Consider the following 18,357-nt stretch of genomic DNA (forward strand, 5'->3'; position numbering starts at 1 on the left):
CGAGCCCAGGGAGACCCATTACATAGGGTGACAGTAGAGGAGCTGATGGGCTTAGGGGCATATTTGCGTACAGAGGCACAGATGATATCGAAAGCTGATAAACTTAGAGAGTCTATGAGGTTGGTGCGTGCTGCAATAGATATAGTTAAAGAGCCAAGAGAGTTACCAGCTTATATGGGTATTAAGCAAGGAAGAGAAGAATCATTTAGAAATTTTATCGATAGAGCAGCTACTGCTATAGATCGAGCTGGTGTGGCAGATTACCTGAAAGGAGCGCTATTGAAGCAGTGTGCCTTGCAAAATAGCAATCCAGCAACCCAGAGAGTGTTAGCTACTTTAGGGGCAAATTGAACTATTGAAGAAGCATTAGAGCGAATAGCATTAATGCCAACAGCTTCACAGGCATTTATAGCAGAAGCCTTAAAGGAATTAAGATTGGGGTTGCAAAAGCAAGCAGAGTCCACCCAAAATCAGGTGCTAGCTGCTCTTGCTCCTCTCCGAAATGGCTCTCTAGCATTCACTCAAGGGGGCTCGAAGCCATTCCTCAAGTGTTACCGATGCGGCAACGAAAGACATACACGCCGAACGTGCCGAGCAACTAGAGTATAGTGTCAACACTGTCGATCCAGCTCCCACAACACTACGGCTTGTAAGCGCCAGTCAGGAAACCATTTGCAGAGCGCGAATCATGGGGGCCGCGCCCAGACACAAGTTGCCGCCGTGACATCGGAGACACCAGCAGCTGCCGTGACATCGCTGCCACCTCCTATCTGCAACCCGCAACAACCAGGAGCCTCAGCTTAGACTTATCAGCAGCAGTAGACGTCACACTAATGACGAACCAGCCTGAGAAGATACCCACTAGAATAAAGAGTCCTCTTATACTAAATAGACAAACATGTGGAGCATTATTGCTGAGACGTTCCTCTATAACTATGTTGAGATTATTTGTTTTGCCTGGTGTTATCGATGCAGACTTTACAAGAGAAATACAAATTATGGCTTACACCCTTTATCCTCCGATTAAAATTACAAAAAGACAACGCATTGCACAATTGGTACCACTGTCACAAATGACATCAAGAATACAATCATTTACTAGGCAAGCACGAGATGAAAAAAGTTTTAGCTCTACCAGTGTTACACTTTTAACTGTAGATTTACAAAATAGACCAAAACAAAAAGTTGAAATTACCTATAAGCATCAAAGCATAACCCTTTATAGATTATTAGATACAAGAGCAGATACTAGCATCATTTCTCCAGAAGCCTGGCCACAACATTAGCCTCTATTTCCTTCATCAAACATGCTCACAAGAGTAAGAAGATTTACATTGGCAAGCAAGTCGCCGTCTTTGTCTGTGTGCATTGAGAATCAACAAATATCTGCTGTGTTTTCAATTGTTCAACTGCCTCCTACAGTTTCCTGTTTAATTAGAAGAGACATTTTAACACAATTAGGAGTAGTGTTAACTAATCAGCACCCTTTGGAGTAATTGCCATTGCTTAGACTTTCCCCATTCCACTCACCTGGAAAACAGATACACTGGTGATAGTTAAGCAATGGCCATTAAAAGAAGAGAGTCTTATGCATGCCCATGAATTAGTACAAGAACAATATACAAAGGGACACCTGCAACTGTCCACAAGCCCTTGGAATACACCTATTTTTGTAATCAAAAAGAAATCAGAGAAATATCATTTGATACATGATTTGAGAGCTGTAAATGATCAAATGGAACCAATGAGAGCCTTACAGCCTAGTCTTCCAAATCCAGCTATGATTCCAGAACACTGGCCACTTTTAATTATTGACCTAAAAGATTGTTTTTTCATTATTAGCCTGCATCCTGATGACATGAAGAGATTTGCTTTTACTTTACCAGCAATAAATCGTGGAGAACCAGATAAAAGATTTGAATAGACATCTCTTCCGCAGGACATGCGCAACTCTCCCACTTTATGTCAGCTTTATGTTGATGCAGCATTACAGCCACTACGTCGTAAGTAGCCAGCAACTATAATATATCATTACATAGACGATATTTTGTTTGCACAGCAACAGCCATTCTCCTCTTTACAGATTAACACCATTAAAAATACTCTTACTGCATATTCACTTGTTATTGCTGCAGAGAAAATTCAGACTACAAAGCCCTAGAAATATTTAGGATAGACTTTGACAGATCAAATAGTGATACCACAAAAATTGGAATTACAATTAGACATTAAAACTCTACATAATGCACAGAAGTTGCTGAGAGACTTACAGTGGCTGAAGCCTATTGTGAGAGTACCAAATCACTTATTAGAAGCCCTACGACCTTTGTTAAAAAGTGTGAACCCTACTACTCCTGTACACCTGACAAAAGAGCATCATGTTGCCTTGCAACAAATTAGTAACTGTGTACAGCAAAAGTATGTGTCTCGTCGACAACTCGACCACCCCATTGACCTTACTATTTAGAATAGCCCTTGCCACTTACTTAGTGCTCTCTCTCAGTTGCAAAAGAAAACGGGAGAGATACGGGTGTTGGAATGGTTATCACCACCACTACAACATAAAAAAACAATATCTTCAAAAATTGAACAATTGGCTGCATTAATCAAAAAGGGGCGTCTCAGAATTCTTGAAGTGGATGGTAGAGAACCTGCTACTATTAGATTACCTATGGAAAAAGAAACCTTGGACTGGTACTTGATAAATTCAAAGAATTTACAAGAAGCATTATTGATGTCACCTGCTAAAGTAGAGACTAGTAAATTAGTGCCTAGAGTTTTGCAATGGATGACAGAATGGAACTGGATTACTCGACCTTTGAGAGAAGAAAACCCCATAGAAGGAGCTATTACAGTTTTTACAGATGCAGGAAAGAAATCAAGGCGTGCTGCTGTCACCTGGCAAGAAAAAGGACAATGGAAGCATCAACTCCTCACAGCAGACCCTGCAGATAGCTTACAAACTTTGGAATTGTTAGCAGTAGTATGGGCGGTGTCCAACTTACAAGAGCCTTTAAATGTGGTCACAGACTCTATGTATGTTGCAGGAGTAGTCAAACGAATAGAGGAAGCAGCAATTAAGGAAGTGAACAATAAACGATTGTATGAGTTACTGATACAGTTAAGGAAGGCTTTACGAGAAAGAAATGCAGCATATTCTGTGATTCATATCAGGAGCCATAAGTAGTCTGAAGGTTTAGGAGAAGGGAATGAACGTGCAGATAAATTGGTTACCCTACCCATTGATAATTCTTGTCCTATTGACAAGCACACATTGGCCAGAGAAGCACATAGTAGATATCATCAAAATGCAAGAGGTTTGGCAAAACACTTTGAGCTGAGTTTGTCAGAAGCCAAGGCCATTGTCAGAGCATGTCCAACATGTAGTTATCATAATGGTGGGATAGGTCTAGGCATCGGGGTTAATCCTCGAGGTTTAAAAATAAATGAGATATGGCAAATGGATGTTACACACGTAGCTAGATTCGGTAAAGTCAAGTATGTGCACGTCACCATAGACACATATAGTCATTACATATGGGCTACGGCTCAGGCAGGACAGAAAGCTATACAGGTTATCAGACATCTGTTAAGTTGTTTCGCTGTTATGGGAGTTCCAAAGAGTATCAAAACAGATAATGGTCGAAGTTATGTAAGTGCTAGGGTCCGGAAATTTTTGAATCAGTGGTCTGTTAAGCACGTGACAGGTATTCCACACTCTTCTACTGGACAGGCAATAGTGGAAAGAGCAAACGGTACCCTTAAGCAGTATATTGAAAAACATCAAGATTTGACAGATCCACAAGCATGTTTGGCTAAGGTTTTGTATGTGATTAATCATTTATGCATTTTTGGGGAAGATGATACCCCCCCTGCAATTAAACATCATCCGAGGTCAGGTCAGGAAAATACTAAGGAAGCAGAAGTCTGAGTTAAGTATAAGAACCCAAGTACAAGATTATGGGAAAAGCCTGCAAAGGTATTATATTGGGGTCGGAGATATCTTTGTGTTTCCTCACCTACAGGGCCTTTGTGGGTGCCTGCTAAGTGGACTAAACCTGTTTTTGATGCAGCCTCTGGTGGATCGCCTTACAGAGGAGGACAAGGAGCGACTGGGGAAGAAACTGCTTCTAGTCCTACAACCACTACTGTTTCAATTGAAGGAGTACTCGGAAGCAGTGGACAGAGCACTGACACGTCACTATCGGACGACCCAGGAGTTGATTGGTTTCATTGACTCATTATCAACTTTTCACTTAACAGATCCAGCGAAACTACATTGCCTTGACTGTCACAATTCACATTGTGCTGCCTGGATAGCTCTACGTTGTGGGGGTTGTAAAAGAACTTTTTAGATAGAACAATCATTATTACGGGATTTGTGGTGTCATACCTGTAAACACGAGCACACGTGGGGTAAAAGCTGGCAAGATGAATTAAGGAGACAAACGGGGCAAAACGCATATATAGCTTTAAATCTTTATGAGTCTCCTGAACAAAAGGTTCTTGCTTATTATCGATAGGAAATACAATGTATTGTAAATAGAATTAAAGTTCAAAGTAAATCACGTATAGTTTCTATAAGGTGTAGGAAATTAGTGCCTTTAACACAGCATTCAGTTGTAGGACCCTTCCAAGGGGATCCTGATAGAGCATTAGATTGCTGCGTTGATAAGTTGCAAAAATTAAGTTTGAAAGTGGCAGGACCAGTGAAATTAGGAGCAGCAAGATTAAAGATAGATAAGAAGAAGAAGGCAAAAAGGGGAACGGTCTCATTTGAATAGGGGTATCAGTGATTGCTAATTAATTTTCTATGATTAGAACAATTTTGCTGTTGTGGGACCCTCGGGAGGATATAGTTGTTGAAGAGGATAACGAACAAGAACTACGATTACGAAATAAGATACACCTTGTGTTAAAGAAAGACCTTGAGCTGTTAGCCTCATATAGTAAAAAGGCTGAAGAGGCTTTGCGATCTCCACCATTGAATTGGTTGCTTTGGGTTGAAGATACACAATTTTATACTGGTCCTTACTTACATTCGCTTCCTTGTTATGTTTGCAAAAGAGATAAAGATAAATGCTATGCATGGGTAGCTTTGCATTGTGCAGATTGTAATCAGGTTTATTGGTATTCACAGAAGTCATTGGGATATTTATAGTGTACATCTTGTTTTGGAAAGTGGATTCGAAATCATATCTGAGTTAGAACTCTTGAACAAAGTACTGGCCTGCCAGGACGGACAGGATTACAACTCTTTGAGAGTGCAGAACAAGTAGTTATAGCATATCTTAGGTAGAAGTTACAGGAAAACCTTAGAATATTTGAAATTACTAAAGCCTCACGCATCATAGCAGCTCGCTGCAAAGCTGATTTACCTTCAAACTTACCTCGTGCTATACCTGTGAGCAAAGATGCTGATTTAGAATTAGATCAGTATATCCAAGAATTGACTCAGCCTTACAATAGACAATCTAGCAAACCAGAGAAAAGACAGCGAAGAAAGAAAAAACAAAGTAAGCAGAAAGAAAAATGAAGTTTATTTTTGTTATACTGCTCAATGCTGTAGCAAGTGAGGCAGTAGGAGTAACACACTTTAGTCAACCAAGGGAAAATTTATGGGTGACACTTGCTAATCAAACTAACCAATCATCACTTTGTCTTAGTCTTAGAAGAGTCACTAACCCATTTCGAACATGCCTAGTGGGACTTCCGGTGTGGTCTCCTAGAGAATTTTGTAGTTTGATAAACAATCAAACCTTATGTATGTCTAACATGTTAAACATCACATTGCCAGTGCAACAAGGGTATACTGCAGGTCAGAGTGATAACTATCGTCAATGCTTACTAATCCAATCACTTAACACCTCTTTGCACTCTCCTCCTGAGGAATTAGATCTTTTTGGAAGTACAAATGCCAGCATATCTAACACTACAGCTAGTAGATAGTTTAGCTTCAAACTTTCGAGTGCTCAGAATTTAAACCAACCTAAAGAAACATAAGCCACCCTAGATTCATCCCTGAATGTGAGTGAATTCTCTCCACAGCATTACAGTCAATGTAACGGCACAAATATCACAGCACCAATGAAATTACCCACAAGAATATTTTTGATTTGTGGAGACAAAGCATGGAATGGTATACCAGCTAAACCACAGGGTGGACCCTGTTTTTTGAAAAAATTGTCATTGTTTCATCCTAATGTGTCCTTGCTAATGCAGCTGAGTCAAAATTCAAACAAGAGAAAACGTAGCATACATGACTTAGACTGCAGCAAGATAAGAGATCCACGATTTTGGAGCACATTCAAGCAAGTGGTAGTTTCAACTACCTTACCAAGAAGATCTGCCAATAAAGCCATGAATTTAGCAAAACAATTAGGATGCTGAGCAAAGAATGAGCTGAACAAGACATCACAAATTCTAGACATGCTAACTGCAGATGTGCAAAGTGTTAACCATGCTGTTTTGCAAAATAGAGCTGCTGTAGATTTTTTGCTCTTAGCACAAGAGCATAGATGTGAAGAGTTCGAGAGAATGTGTTGCATGAATCTGTCTGATCATTCAGTGTCCATTCACACTAAGATAAAAGAGTTACAACAAAGACTTCACAAACTTAAGGAAGAAGACAGTTTAAGAATTGACGAATGGCTTAAAAGCCTGAGACTCAGACCGTAGCTGAGGAACCTTGTAATCTATGCTATAAGATTGCTAAGTGTAATTTTACTGTTTTTGCTTATCTTGCCTTGTATCTTTAACTGTATCCAAAACATGGTCAGCCGTACAATAGCAAAAACATGGCAAACTAATCTCCTTGCACAAGAAGAAAACGGGGGAAATGTAGAGAGCATTATTAATAATTAGTTAGCTGAGAAAGGCCATACTAACATAATGCCACTAGTTAAACTGAAAGAGAAAAGTCAGCAGTCAGCAAGCTAAAAGGAAGAGTCAGCAGCGACCTTGCTGCAACATGAAGATAAAGAGTTGAGATTAGCCCTGAATACATCCTAAGAATATGTAGAAAGTATCAAAAGTAGAACCATAGGAATGTAGAAGTAAGCGTAGGTGCTGATATGCAAGCTGACCAATCCTGAGCTCAACTTTTGCAATATGTATGAAGCTCATTATTAACTGTATTTAACCCGCCGTACTGATCAATAAAATCGAGCCTGTGATGATCAAAATGATGTCCTAGTTCCCTTCCGTCGACAGCCCTGAGCAACCCCCAAGTCCCTCCCAGGAACGCCCACCTCCCTCAAACCCAACATGCCCCCCGTCCCCTGGCAGATCCCCCCATGTCCCCATCAATGGCTTATTCCAATGTCTTTGTTTTCACCCTGGTTTTGTGTGTTTTGAAGGGACCAACAGAAGTGAAAGGAAAATCCAGGCCACGGGGTGCAAGGAAGATGTGAAGCAGCTGGACAGGTGGTTTCTAACATGGATAACCGGCAACAGGGATGGCCTGGGCTCTGCTTACCGGCGTTCCCTGGGGATTACCCAGGGTGGATGCCTCTGTGGCGGCTGGAGCTGGAGCAGCGCAGGAAGGTCTTCCTGCACTTGGGGCACTCACTGGGCTGCCCTTAGTGCTGGCTCTGTTGGTGTCTGCTCAAGATAGAGCTCTGAGAGAAGCTCTTCCCACACTCAGGACACTCATAGGGCCTCTCCCCACTGTGGATGCGCCGGTGGGTCACGAGGGTGGAGTTGTCCCTGAAGCCCTTCCCGCAGTCAGGGCAGCGAAAGGGCCGCTCCTCCGTGTGAATCCTCTGGTGCCTGACAAGATGAGAGCTGGTCTGAAACCTCTTCCTGCATTTATCACACTCATAGGGCTTCTCCCCAGTGTGGCTCCTCAGGTGGTAGATCAGGTGGGAGCGCTGGCAGAAGCTCTTCCCACACTCCCCACACTCGTAAGACCTCTCGCCAGTGTGGATCCTCTTGTGGACAATCAGGTTCGACTTGTGGGTGAATCTCTTCCCACACTCGGGACACTCATAGGGCCTCTCCCGGGTGTGCATGTGCTGGTGGCTGACAAGGGAGGAGTTGTACTTGAAGCCTTTCCCGCAGTCGGGGCAGAGGAAGGGCCTCTCCTCTGTGTGAGTGCGCTGGTGCCTGAGGAGATCAGAGCTGGTCTGAAATCCCTTTCTGCATTTATCACACTCGTAGGGTTTCTCCCCGGTGTGCCTCCTCATGTGGACAGTCAGGTGGGAGATCCGGCTGAAACTCTTCCCACACTCCTCACACTTGTAACACCTCTCCTCGGTGTGCCTCCTCAGGTGGACAATCAGGCAGGAGATCCAGCTGAAGCTCTTCCCACACTCCTCACACTTGTAAGACCTCTCCTCGGTGTGGCTCCTCAAGTGGACAGTCAAGTTGGATCTCCGGCTGAAGCTCTTCCCACACTCCTCACATATATAGGGCCTCTCCCCCGTGTGGATTTTCATGTGGCAGATCAGGTTGGATTTCTGGCTGAAGCTCTTCCCACATTTCAAGCACTTCTGGGGCTTCTCCTTACCCTGAAGCTGCTCGTGGACCACGAGGTCTGAGCTCCAGGTGCCTCCCCGGTCCAGGGTGGGCCTTTCCCCCTCAGATGCCTGAGATCTGCGTTTGCAGCCCCTCCTCGTGCGGGATCTCTGGGGTTTTTCCTCCCCGTTGGATTCCTGTGCTGTGGAGCTGCTCAAAACAGCCTCTTCCACAAGGTTCTGCTGTGGGGATTTGTCCGCCCTGGTCTCCATTCTCAGCTCCTGGTCTGGGGGAGGATGGGATTTGCCTCCGTGCCACAGGGAAGGACAAGGAGATCCCCCCAGTGCGTCCCCAGCAGGACGGCTTTGGCAGCAGGGTTGTCCTGCAGCCAGGGGCCGTGCTGGGGCGGGAGATGGAGCAGGAGAGAGGGGGAAAGGGGCACTGAATTCCTCCTCACCTGCTTGGGGCTGCTGGGCCATCTTCCTCTTCCTCACGACCTCCTCCTCTTGCATCGGGTCAAGGTTTAGAACCAGGAAATCCTGGTTTGGGGGAAAACAAGGGCTGGGCGCGTTGGGTTTGATGGTCCCGCTGCCTGTCTTGGTGTCTGCTAAGGAAGGCAGAGCCTCCCTTAAAATTGAAAATGTAAACCCCCTCCCTCCAAAGTACTATAATTTTGAAATTAAGGGGCTCTCAGGGAAAGATATGGAAATAGGAATAACAGTTCTTTGCTAGGAAAAATAAAATGAAAAATGTAATAGTAGAAAGAAAACCACTGACAGAGTCAGAATCCAAGCTGACACCCTGTTAGTCAGGGTGTTTGTTGCACTCCAATTAAATGGTGGCTGCAGTCCTCCTGCAGGGACAGATGTGGTTCTGTTGAAGCAGTGGTTCCTGCAGAAGGGTGTAGTTTTCCTCCAAAGGTCCAGTGGTGGTGTAGATAGGTCTGGTCTTCCTCGGCGAATCCAGTGGAGAAGAAAAGCTGCTCCTCTGGGAATCCAGTGGAGAAGAAACGCTGCTCCTCTGGGAATCCAGTGGGAAAAGCCTGACTGCGGTGTTCCAAATCTCTGATTATATCCAGGTGGGAATGCCTGGCTCCTCCCCATGGGTGGAACATCTACCCATGGGGTGAGGTAATTTTATCAGTCCTGCAGTGAGGCTCAATGGCCTATTAACAGAAGATATCTCCCTGGAGGGCTTGTGGAAGAGATAAGGAAAACTGCCCAATTAACAGAAGATAACTGCCCCACCTCTAACAGATGGCAATAGAATACATACCTCCACTCACATCTTGCATTTCCAACCTCAGACACTCTCCGTTGCTCTCAGTAGCCCAAAGTGTGATCCCAGTTGCTCCCTTTTAACAGCAGTATGATCCCAGTAACTTCCAATATGATCCAAGTCATCTACCACTATTCCCAGTATGGTCCTAGTATAATCCTAGCTGCTTCCAGTCCATCCCAGTATGGTCCAAGCTTCCTCCAGCTACATCAACACAATCAGTCCCAGTATGACGCCATTTGCTACCAGCATGCTCCCAGTTGCTCACAGCATCTCCCACTGACTCTCAGAATGATCCCAGTCATTCCCAGTATATCACATTAGCCCCTAACATGGTCTCAATTGGCCCAGCAGGTTCCTACTCACTTCCAAAATGATCCCAGGATGATCCCAGTACAGCCCAGTCCCTCCCAGCGATGCCACTCCTGGCATCCCCCAGCCCTGTCTGTGTTCCCCCCTCCCAGATTGCCTGATAGGAGCCCCAGGGGCTGGAAGGCCTCAACCAACATCCCCAGCAAGCCCCAGTGTGGATGTGCAGCCTCCAGTTTTCCCAGTTTGCCTCTCCTTCTCCCCAGGCAGGGTTCTCCTCCTCCTGCTCCTCCCGGCCCCAGCGGGTGGGAGCAGCTGAGAGCCCCGCACTGCCCATCCCGACCTGTCCCGGCTCCATCCCCGTTCCTGCCGCGGGCTGCGAGGGCTGCAGGACCGGGGCAGGAGGAATGGGATGGTGGAGCAGGGAGGGAGAAGCAGCAGGACAAGGGCTGGAGGGAACAAGAGAAGGAGGAGGAGGAGGAGGTGTGGAGCAGGAAGAGGAGGAGGACCGGTGGGAGGAAGAGCTGGGTGAGAGGAGGAGGAGTGGGAAGTGGAAGCGGGGGGAACACAGGCTCCAGCCCTCGCTTTCTCCGCAGCACTCCCGGACCCTGGGGCATTTCCCCCCATATCTCAGGTGATCACAGAGGGGGAGCTCAACCAAATATCCTGGGTGCTCCATAGGTGGGTATTTTTTTGGGGATGGGGGGATTTTTGGAGCTCAAAGGACTCCAAAGCTAAGCTGCAAATGCCCATTGGGGAGATTTTGGCGGTGTCCCGGCAGGTTGTTTCTTCGCGGGGAAGGACAGGAGAGGGGAGAACACTGGGACACCGAAGCGTGTAGCCCAGAGAGAGGAGACCGCCAGGATTCAGCCCGGAGAGGGGAACACCCTTGCGAGGGGGAAGCCCTGGAGCTCCCCACAGCCTGGAGCAGAGTCAGGGGAAACGGGAGCGCTGAGACACCAAGAGCCCCGGCATTGCTAAGAGGGAGCCCAGAGAGGGGGATCTGGGGAACCCCTGGGGGCTGCAGGGAACCCTCAGCAGCACAGAGAAGGGGGAGCCTCAGAAGCCCAAGGTCAGAAGAGCAGAGAGGGGGGACCCTGGGGATTCCCGTGGCAGCCTGGAGAGGGTGTGGACTCCTGGAGAGGAGAACGCTCAATAGATGCAGGACTCCAAGAAGTCCAAAGTGGAGAGACCAGAGAAGGGCAATTCATGGGGAGCTCTTTTTTGGAATAATCATGAGACATTCAAGTCTTGGCAGGCTTAAGGATGGTATTTCTCAGGGTTTTTCCAACTAATTTTTTTTGGTCTGGAGTTTTTTTTTGGGCAGGATCTTGGTGGTCTGGAGATTTTTATGGACACAAAATGTCTGGAGACTTCTAGAGATGGGTTGGGGCAGGAGGAATGCCCAACAAAATGCTCTCATACCTTGTTTTTCTCATTTCCAAACCTCAGCCAAGTCTGTTGCCCTGTCTCTGGGAACACCCGCTGGTGTCACCTCGATACATTGTCCCCGCTGCCTGGTGTCGCTCTCTGGTCTGTTCCCTGTGTCATCCCATTCCTAGTGTCCACCGTGCCTGGCATCAACCCCTGGTCCATGTCCATCTTGTCTTATGTTGCAATGCAAGATGTGACCAGCAGTATGTATTTTATCACCATTTGTTGAAACCAGGAGGAGCAGTGTTCTTTATCACTTCCATGACACATCCCTCCTAACACCAGGGCAGATATTCTCTATTAATGGGCAAGCTGTTAAAACCAGGTGAGGCAGGTTTATTTTTATCTCTTCCATAACCCATCATCCCTCCAGGGAGATATCTTCTGTTAATAGGCCATTGAGATTCACTGAGTGACTGATAAAATTAATCAACAGTGGGTGTTCCCAGAAACGGAGCTCACAGACTGGGCTAAGGTTTGGAAATGAGAAATCCTATTTCCAAGAGAAAAACAAGGTATGAGAGCATTTTGTTGGGCATTCCTCGTGCCCCAAACCATCTCTAGAAGTCTCCAGACATTTTGTGTCCATAAAAATCTCCAGACCAAAAAAATTTAGTTGGAAAAACCCTGAGAAATACCATCCTTAAGCCTGCCAAGACTTGAATGTCTCATGATTATTCCAAAAAAGAGCTCCCCATGAATTGCCCTTCTCTGGTCTCTCCACTTTGGACTTCTTGGAGTCCTGCATCTATTGAGCGTTCTCCTCTCCAGGAGTCCACACCCTCTCCAGGCTGCCACGGGAATCCCCAGGGTCCCCCCTCTCTGCTCTTCTGACCTTGGGCTTCTGAGGCTCCCCCTTCTCTGTGCTGCTGGGGGTTCCCTGCAGCCCCCAGGGGTTCCCCAGATCCCCCTCTCTGGGCTCCCTCTTAGCAATGCCGGGGCTCTTGGTGTCTCAGCGCTCCCGTTTCCCCTGACTCTGCTTCAGGCTGTGGGGAGCTCCAGGGCTTCCCCCTCGCAAGGGTGTTCCCCTCTCCGGGCTGAATCCTGGCGGTCTCCTCTCTCTGGGCTACACACTTCGGTGTCCCAGTGTTCTCCCCTCTCCTGTCCTTCCCCGTGAAGAAACAACCTCCCGGGACACCGCCAAAATCTCCCCAATGGGCATTTGCAGCTTAGCTTTGGAGTCCTTTGAGCTCCAAAAATCCCCCCATCCCCAAAAAAATACCCACCTATGGAGCACCCAGGATATTTGGTTGAGCTCCCCCTCTGTGATCACCTGAGATATGGGGGGAAATGCCCCAGGGTCCGGGAGTGCTGCGGAGAAAGCGAGGGCTGGAGCCTGTGTTCCCCCCGCTTCCACTTCCCACTCCTCCTCCTCTCACCCAGCTCTTCCTCCCACCGGTCCTCCTCCCCTTCCTGCTCCACACCTCCTCCTCCTCCTCCTTCTCTTGTTCCCTCCAGCCCTTGTCCTGCTGCTTCTCCCTCCCTGCTCCACCATCCCATTCCTCCTGCCCCGGTCCTGCAGCCCTCGCAGCCCGCGGCAGGAACGGGGATGGAGCCGGGACAGGTCGGGATGGGCAGTGCGGGGCTCTCAGCTGCTCCCACCCGCTGGGGCCGGGAGGAGCAGGAGGAGGAGAACCCTGCCTGGGGAGAAGGAGAGGCAAACTGGGAAAACTGGAGGCTGCACATCCACACTGGGGCTTGCTGGGGATGTTGGTTGAGGCCTTCCAGCCCCTGGGGCTCCTATCAGGCAATCTGGGAGGAGGGAACACAGACAGGGCTGGGGGATGCCAGGAGTGGCATCGCTGGGAGGGACTGGGCTGTACTGGGATCATCCTGGGATCATTTTGGAAGTGAGTAGGAACCTGCTGGGCCAATTGAGACCATGTTAGGGGCTAATGTGATATACTGGGAATGACTGGGATCATTCTGAGAGTCAGTGGGAGATGCTGTGAGCAACTGGGAGCATGCTGGTAGCAAATGGCATCATACTGGGACTGATTGTGTTGATGTAGCTGGAGGAAGCTTGGACCATACTGGGATGGACTGGAAGCAGCTAGGATTATACTAGGACCATACTGGGAATAGTGGTAGATGACTTGGATCATATTGGAAGTTACTGGGATCATACTGCTGTTAAAAGGGAGCAACTGGGATCACACTTTGGGCTACTGAGAGCAACGGAGAGTGTCTGAGGTTGGAAATGCAAGATGTGGGTGGGGATATGTCATCTATTGCCATCTGTTAGAGGTGGGGCAGTTATCTTCTGTTAATTGGGCAGTTTTCTTTATCTCTTCCACAAGCCCTCCAGGGAGATATCTTCTGTTAATGGGCCATTGAGCCTCACTGCAGGACTGATAAAATTACCTCACCCCATTGGTAGATGTTCCACCCATGGGGAGGAGCCAGGCATTCCCACCTGGATATAATCAGAGATTTGGAACACCACAGTCAGGCTTTTCCCACTGGATTCCCAGAGGAGCAGCGTTTCTTCTCCACTGGATTCCCAGAGGAGCAGCTTTTCTTCTCCACTGGATTCGCCGAGGAAGACCAGACCTATCTACACCACCACTGGACCTTTGGAGGAAAACTACACCCTTCTGCAGGAACCACTGCTTCAACAGAACCACATCTGTCCCTGCAGGAGGACTGCAGCCACCATTTAATTGGAGTGCAACAAACACCCTGACTAACAGGGTGTCAGCTTGGATTCTGACTCTGTCAGTGGTTTTCCTTCTACTATTACATTTTTCATTTTATTTTTCCTAGCAAAGAACTGTTATTCCTATTTCCATATCTTTCCCTGAGAGCCCCTTAATTTCAAAATTATAGTACTTTGGAGGGAGGGGGTTTACATTTTCAATTTTAAGGGAGGCTCTGCCTTCCTTAGCAGACACCAAGACAGGCAGCGGGACCATCAAACCCAACGCGCCCAGCCCTTGTTTTCCCCCAAGCCAGGATTTCCTGGTTCTAAACCTTGACCCGATTCAAGAGGAGGAGGTCGTGAGGAAGAGGAAGATGGCCCAGCAGCCCCAAGCAGGTGAGGAGGAATTCAGTGCCCCTTTCCCCCTCTCTCCTGCTCCATCTCCCGCCCCAGCACGGCCCCTGGCTGCAGGACAACCCTGCTGCCAAAGCCGTCCTGCTGGGGACGCACTGGGGGGATCTCCTTGTCCTTCCCTGTGGCACGGAGGCAAATCCCATCCTCCCCCAGACCAGGAGCTGAGAATGGAGACCAGGGCGGACAAATCCCCACAGCAGAACCTTGTGGAAGAGGCTGTTTTGAGCAGCTCCACAGCACAGGAATCCAACGGGGAGGAAAAACCCCAGAGATCCCGCACGAGGAGGGGCTGCAAACGCAGATCTCAGGCATCTGAGGGGGAAAGGCCCACCCTGGACCGGGGAGGCACCTGGAGCTCAGACCTCGTGGTCCACGAGCAGCTTCAGGGTAAGGAGAAGCCCCAGAAGTGCTTGAAATGTGGGAAGAGCTTCAGCCAGAAATCCAACCTGATCTGCCACATGAAAATCCACACGGGGGAGAGGCCCTATATATGTGAGGAGTGTGGGAAGAGCTTCAGCCGGAGATCCAACTTGACTGTCCACTTGAGGAGCCACACCGAGGAGAGGTCTTACAAGTGTGAGGAGTGTGGGAAGAGCTTCAGCTGGATCTCCTGCCTGATTGTCCACCTGAGGAGGCACACCGAGGAGAGGTGTTACAAGTGTGAGGAGTGTGGGAAGAGTTTCAGCCGGATCTCCCACCTGACTGTCCACATGAGGAGGCACACCGGGGAGAAACCCTACGAGTGTGATAAATGCAGAAAGGGATTTCAGACCAGCTCTGATCTCCTCAGGCACCAGCGCACTCACACAGAGGAGAGGCCCTTCCTCTGCCCCGACTGCGGGAAAGGCTTCAAGTACAACTCCTCCCTTGTCAGCCACCAGCACATGCACACCCGGGAGAGGCCCTATGAGTGTCCCGAGTGTGGGAAGAGATTCACCCACAAGTCGAACCTGATTGTCCACAAGAGGATCCACACTGGCGAGAGGTCTTACGAGTGTGGGGAGTGTGGGAAGAGCTTCTGCCAGCGCTCCCACCTGATCTACCACCTGAGGAGCCACACTGGGGAGAAGCCCTATGAGTGTGATAAATGCAGGAAGAGGTTTCAGACCAGCTCTCATCTTGTCAGGCACCAGAGGATTCACACGGAGGAGCGGCCCTTTCGCTGCCCTGACTGCGGGAAGGGCTTCAGGGACAACTCCACCCTCGTGACCCAATGGTGCATCCACAGTGGGGAGAGGCCCTATGAGTGTCCTGAGTGTGGGAAGAGCTTCTCTCAGAGCTCTATCTTGAGCAGACACCAACAGAGCCAGCACTAAGGGCAGCCCAGTGAGTGCCCCAAGTGCAGGAAGACCTTCCTGTGCTGCTCCAGCTCCAGCCGCCACAGAGGGATCCACCCTGGGTAATCCCCAGGGAACGCCGGTAAGCAGAGCCCAGGCCATCCCTGTTGCCGGTTATCCATGTTAGAAACCACCTGTCCAGCTGCTTCACATCTTCCTTGCACCCCGTGGCCTGGATTTTCCTTTCATTTCTGTTGGTCCCTTCAAAACACACAAAACCAGGGTAAAAACAAAGACTTTGGAATAAGCCATTGATGGGGACATGGGGGGATCTGCCAGGGGACAGGGGGGCATGTTGGGTTTGAGGGAGGTGGGGGTTCCTGGGAGGGACTTGGGGGTTGCTCAGGGCTTTGGGCAGAACAGGCCCAGTAGCTGCAAAAGTGCTTGGGAACCCTGGTGAAAGTTGTGGCGTGGCTGATCAAGGCCCCCCTGCCCTGGAACTGTCTCCATGTCCCTCTGTCCTGGTTGCCAGTGTCCCTGTCCAGGATCCCCCTCTCCCTGCTGTCACCCCCTCTCACCCACCCATTCCCATGTCACCCTGGTACCGTTCCGCTGCCATCCCAGCCTGAATCTCATTCCAGTCTCATTCCCTATCCGTCTCCCATATTCCAAGTCTCTGTTCCCCTTCTGTTATTCACGGTCTTGCTCCTGTTCCCATATTTCCATTTCAATATTCCCTGTCCCATACCCATATTCCAATTCCCGGTCCCTGTCCCCATTCTCTGTGCCATTCCAGTTCCGCGTGCCATTTCCGATCATGTCCCCATTCCCATGCCTCTTCCCTGTCCCCATACCCACTCCCTGTCCTCATTGCCGTCCCCATTCCCGCTCCCGGTCCCCATTCCCGCTCCCTGTCCCCTCTCACCGGACGCCACCGCCATTGCTCCGGCCCCTCCCGGCCCTCACATAACCGAGCAAACCCCGCGCTGCTCCCGCCCACCAATCCCAGCGCGCGATCGCTCTCTTATTCTCATAACCAGGCCTTCTATCCTGGCCCCACTAGCTGCCGGCTGCAGCCGCCTCCGAGTGCTGTTTGCTCCCAGTTCCCTCTCAGTTCTCCCAGTAAAAGCGGGACTGGCAGGGAAAGCGCTCCCAATTCCTTTCCGCTGCTCTCATGATCTTTCCCAATGCTCCCAGTTTCACTCCCCAGTTTTACTGCCATGCTGTTTCGGAACCCCCCAGGGCAGAGCGCGGCTGCTTTTGGGTGTCAGCATTGCCTGGTCCGGTCTAGGAGTGAAAGAAAAGTGGAAGGAAGAGGAGGAACAGACGAGGAGTAAGTGGAGGAGCAGAAGGAAGAGGAGCAGCACAACCACGTTGGTTTCCCCACCGCCTTCCCCTGCCGCTCAGGCTGAAGCTCCCCCGACTCCTGCTGCATTGCCCCCTCCAGAAGCCACAGGTGAGTGGGGAGGGGGAGCTTGCACCAGATCCATCGGGGGGTCTCTGGGAGGGTTTTTTCATGGGACAGGGGATCTTTGACTCTTGCAGGACCTCAAACCCGAACCGTGAATTTCCCATGGAGGGAACAGCCTCACGTTCGCCTGGTACCGATGGGCACAGGGGTGATCTCGGGCTGGGGGATGCCCAGGAGAGCAAAAGGGAGCTCGGGAGCCCTGGAGTGGGGAAGAGCGCAGAGGGGCGATCCCGGAGCTGGGAGACAAACTGGCTGCCTGGAGGGGTGGGGGAGGCTGGGGATGAGTGGGCTCCAGGCCCCTCGAGGCTGAAAGGGGCATTGACTTCTCCAGCTGCACTTGGGCAACAGGACTATCAAACCCAACACGTTTCAGCCCTTGTTTTCCCCCAAACCAGGATTTTCTTTTTCCAAACCTTGGCCCGATGAAGAAGGAGAACGCCGTGAGGAAGGAGATGGCCCAGGAGCCCCAGGCAGGTGAGGAGGAAGTCAGTGCCCCTTTCCCCCTCTCTCCTGCTCCATCTCCCACCCCAGCACGGCCCCCGGCTGCAGGACAACCCTGCTGCCAAAGCTGTCCTGCTGGGGACGCACTGGGAGGATCTCCTTGTCCTTCCCTGTGGCACAGAGGCAAATCCCATCTTCTCCTTGTCCTTCCTTCCCCAGACAAGAAGCTTAGGCCAGAGACCAGGGAGGTCAAATCCCCACAGCAGAACCTTGTAGAAGAGGCTGTTTTGTGCCGCTCCACAGCACAGGAATCAAAGGGGAAAGAAAAGCCCCAGAGATCCCTTACGAGGAGGGGCTGCAAACGCCGATCACGGGGTTCTGAGGGGGAAAGGCCCACCCTGGGCCAGGGATGGAGCTGCAGCTCAGAGCTGGGGATCCATGAGCAGCTCCAGGATGGGGAGGAGTCCCACAAGTCCTCAGAATGTGGGAAGAGCTTCTCCCTGAGATCCTCCCTGATCCGCCACATGAGAATCCACACAGAAGAACGTCCCGACGAGTGTGATAAATGCAGGAAGAGGTTTCAGATGAGTTCCTGTCTCATCAGGCATCAGCAGAGTCACAAAGGCGAGAGGCTC

At 49.5% G+C, this 18,357-nt stretch overlaps 2 pseudogenes; one reads left to right on the top strand and one right to left on the bottom strand.

Moving 5' to 3' along the window:
- The window catches only part of LOC134433438 (zinc finger protein 850-like), a 605,780-nt pseudogene extending 589,949 nt beyond the window's left edge, over nucleotides 1–15,831 (top strand).
- Nucleotides 7,572–8,969, bottom strand: LOC134433326 (zinc finger protein ZFP2-like; annotated as a pseudogene).
- Nucleotides 15,832–18,357: the final 2,526 nt, after the last annotated feature.

This window comes from Melospiza melodia, unplaced genomic scaffold (genome assembly GCF_035770615.1).
Source record: "Melospiza melodia melodia isolate bMelMel2 unplaced genomic scaffold, bMelMel2.pri scaffold_18, whole genome shotgun sequence".
In the NCBI taxonomy this organism is placed as follows: Eukaryota; Metazoa; Chordata; class Aves; order Passeriformes; family Passerellidae; genus Melospiza; species Melospiza melodia.